The following is a 4,747-nucleotide window of genomic DNA, read 5'->3' on the forward strand; positions in this document are numbered from 1 at the left end:
TCTGCCTGATTCAGATAGAGAAAGATCATCATGTTATTGAATAAAGTTAATAAGTGGAACCTGAACATTAATAGTAACTTTCACCGTTTGAGCATGGTCTGGACTTTAACCATGGCATGGGTATTATTGCCAGATCTGAGTATTTCAGAAACTGCAGATCTCCTGGGATTTTCACACACAACCGTCTAGGGTTTACACCGAATGATGTGGGAAAACAAACAAACAAAAAAAACATCCTGTGACACTTCATTCTGTGAAAATTACCTGAAGCTCTTCACCTGTATCTGCATGATGTTTTGCATTGCGCTGCTGCCACATGATTGCCTGATTGATTAGATAAATATTTGTCAATGAGATAAATAGAGTGGACGAGAATGTTCATCCTCACTAGCTGTCTGTATATTTAGAACTGAAAAATATTATCCAGAAGAAGATTTAAAAGCTGACACTTTTTGGTGGCATTGTATTTTATAGACCAGTAACAACGTGGGGTATAATGGGTAAATATTGAATGTCTAGTACATTCCTTGCAAGTTAGAAATGAAAGTAGGGTACGTGCTACTAGGTATATCCGGCAGTACTTGGTGTTACAGTGCAGTTATTCAGACCTTAATGGTCAATTTTATATTCTAACAAGATGGAGGTCCATTCAGTCAACACAGCACGTTCTGCCATGGTTTTTTTCATGCATCTTGAGGGTCCACGTGGTCAAAATGATGTCATATGGGCAGATGCACTGCTGTCATTCACTACCTTATGCATATGACCTTTACACAAAGTAACAATTTTAATGAGAGGCAGGTGGCAAATGCACAACTAAATCTCTCTATATGAATCATCCATGACTCTGTTGAGAAACTGGGTTGACCAGCTACACAGGCTGAGCTGATCAAGCCGGTAGGCCGTCTTTGCCAGCTGGGAAGTTATCTTTTAGCTTCCAAAACGCTTGTCTAAACTGATGAGTAAATGTTTAATTTTTCTGTAACACCTTACAGTACTGTTCAATAACTCGTAGTCAAAACTCTCTAGGGACTAAGCAGGAATGAATGAGTAGTACTTTATTAACACCTAAGTTAATGTTAATGATTAAGTAAGTAACATTGTTTTATTTATATATATATATATATATATATATATATATATATATATATATAATCTATTAGAGATAGACAGATAGATAGATAGATATAGATATAGTATCCAGTGCAAAGTATTTGCCAGTGATTACTTGTAATACTTACCTACATAATTCTATATGAACGTACTTTTGAAATAGTAAAAACGTTCCTTTTCGAATGTTAGAATATAGGATTATTTCATAAAAAATGACAAAGAGTACATTAGAAAACATTTGTAGGTAATTTGTTTTTTGTTTGTTTTCATAATTTCTAAGAATCCAAGGCCTGTATCTCTTCTATCTTACAAAAAAATGAGTGATCGATTTCCCAACTTTTCCAAGCAGTGTCACTTTAATAAAGGCTAATATTTAACATGAACTTTGGGCTGTTATTTGTTTTTGGATGGGTTGAGACGTGTACTTTGACACAGCTCAAACAAGCCAGACTTGTGTCCAGTGTACAGTTTTTAAACCTCAAACTGAATCACATAATGAGCTCGTCCCAACTGAATGAAATGGTTGATGCACGCTAGTGAGACTGAGGTGGATGTTGTTTAGCATCCTCAGCATGGGGAACAATGCTTGCAGTCCATCTCCTGAAATCATTGATGGCATTTTCTTGGTTGGCCAGGCTGGCGGAATCATTCCCGACATTACCCTTGATAGGGAGGTGTCTAATTACCTCTCTCTGAATTCCAGCTTTGCCCTCAACCTTCAATATGGCTCCATCCAGGAGCGCCTTTCAAAGGACCAGCTTGCTGTACTGGATAACAACCTGACCTCCATTTTCAGCAAGAGGACCAAGGTGTCTTATGGAGGTGTTGGGGTTGTGGCTCTTGCTATGTCTTTCCTCTTGGAAAGTCTTGTTGCTAATGTGCTTGGACAAACTGATGGGGACTCGATGGGCCCATATCTGAGGATTTTTGGACCTGATAACTCTTCAGAGATCTCGAGCATTACGCGTGAGTATCTGACGCTAGTTCCTTGGATGGTAAATAATAGTGACATGATGGCAGAAATAACTGATATCTATGACCAGAAGCTGAAGCATGCACTTATAAAACTCTATGAGAGCATGACTGTTGAGCACCGTATGAGCACAGCTGCAGTTAAACAGTGGATCAATGGAGCAGCCATTCACCTGCACATGAGGATCCACGGGATCCGTTTGTTATCAGTTCCCAGAGGATCCGCTGAATCTCTCCGCCTCTCCTACAGAACAGGACTGGGGCGACTTGTCCATCTTTATGCCACATACTTACGACATAATGTGAAGGAGAGGGGCCCTACCCAGGACCCTCCTTTAAAAGCCGGCTTTTTAATCACAGAACCGAACAGAAAAGTCAGGCACCGGGTGGTCCACAGCCCCTGCCAGTCACAAGGCATCATCAGTGCAATTGTATCGCGAATCCTAAAAGTCCAAAATATTAGAGCAACCGAAACCTTTTTTGAGATAGCAGGTAGAAACATAGACAAGCTGATCCAACAGGAGGAATACTTTGAACTGCCCACTGGAAATGTGAGCTATTTTACATAAATGGAATGGAAATCATTTCTACCATTTGGATACAAGTCTCTCTGTAATACAGGGTGCCCCAAAAAGTCTTATACGTTGGGGGGGGGGGGGGGGGGGCTGGATCATGGCTGGATCGGGAAGCTGTCGCAAGGTTGCAGTGGACATGATGAGTCAATGGGCATCTAAAATTACTAGTACTAATAAACATAATAAACATAATCAAATGAACACATTGTCCCATGGGCATCTAAATGGGACAATGGGCAAATGTACTAATAAACATTAATAAACATAATCAAATGAACACATTGTCCCAGCTTTTTTTTATTATGTTCCAGTAGACAATTAAATTATGAAAAATTATACATAAGCAGTAGCAAAGCTGCTCGTCCTTCTATTGACAGTGTACAAGTTCTCTAGATCCTTTCCTTTAAATATTTAATCCTATGTAATCCTAGCAATACTGCAGTTTTACCAGTGTTATCCGAATAGGATGATGTTCTCTCCTACGTGTCAAACTGCATTCTGTTTGCTCAGATTTCATACATTACCTTGCCTTTCTGTTAACGATTATAAAATCACAATTGTCTAAGTCACACTTTATTTTGTTTCGCATTGATGGTTTAAGAGGAAAATCTCTGCAGGATACTAAATATAACCATAGGCTCATAAATGTAGTATCTTCGCCCTCCACTGATCCCTTAAATTGGATTCATATGATCATATAATGATTGGCATGATAATGCAATAATATTTACTTCAGACCTTTCAGTTTCACACTCTTTTTGGCCTTTATTAATAAATATTTGCTTAAATAAGGTTAACCCAGTGCAGTGAAATAACTGCTAAAGGATTTCTAAACAAAAGCAGCTGAACATTTTGCTCTTAGAACTTTAGCTTTAAAAGCAATAGCCTGGTGAAGTGATTATTGTTGTCACAATTTTAAGACTTCTACAGATCTTATATGTATACAGTGGGGGAAAATAAGTATTGGACACGTCAAGATTTTTTTTTCAGTAAATATATTTCCAATTCCTATTTCTGACCAGGGAGTCAGAAGAATAGTCAGAAGAGTAGCGCAAGAGCCAAGGACCACTCGGAAAGAGCTCCAGAAACACTTGGAGGCAGCAGGTGCCATCGTCACAGAGAAAACAATAGGCAATGCGCTCCACTGCTCACGCTCATCCCACAAGACTCCATTACTAAAGAAAAGGCATGTCGAAGCTCGTTTAAAGTTTGTTACAACTCATTTGGACAAGCCTATGAAATACTGGGAGAGTGTAGTCTGGTCAGACGGGAGCAAAATTTAATTTTTTGGCTGTCATACTACACACCATGTCTGGAGAAGAAATGGCACTGCACATCACCCTAAAAACACTATACCAACACTGAAGTGTGGAGGTGGAAGCATCATGGTGTGGGGCTGTTTTTCATCACATGGTACTGGCAGATTTCATATAAATGAAGGAACAATGAATGGAGCCCTTTACCGGGAGATTCTTGAGAAGAATCTGCTGCCATCCACCAGGATGATGAAGATGAGATGTGGGTGGAGCTTCCAGCAGGACAACGATCCAAAACATACAGCAAAGGAAACTCTCAATTGCTTTCAGAGAAAAAAAAATCAAGGTCTTAGAATGGTCCAGTCAATCACCTGACTCGAATCCAACTGAACAAGATTTAAAGACAATATGTTTAGAAGAACGGGCCAAAATCACACCTGAATACTGCGGCCCATTAATTTCTTCATACAGGAAGTGTCTTGAAGCTCTCATTACAAACAAAAACTTCTCCACTAAGTATTAAATACATTTCAGTTAGCGTGTTCAATACTTTTTTCCTGTGTCATTCCACTTTATCACACATAACTTCATTTATGGACTTTAATGTTGTGAATTCTTTATATGTGTGGATTTCTTGAGTTAATACTGATGTCTGGTGAAAATTTCATGTGAATAGTCTCATTGGAAATATATTTACTGAAAAAAATGTTGACATGTCCAATACTTACTTCCCCCACTGTATATACATTATATATAAGTGAATATCATGAATGTAATAATTAATTAGTTATTAGTTTACACCTATTGTTAGTTAGTAATACTCGAGTGCAA

This window comes from Ictalurus furcatus, chromosome 10 (genome assembly GCF_023375685.1).
Source record: "Ictalurus furcatus strain D&B chromosome 10, Billie_1.0, whole genome shotgun sequence".
NCBI lineage: Eukaryota > Metazoa > Chordata > Actinopteri > Siluriformes > Ictaluridae > Ictalurus > Ictalurus furcatus.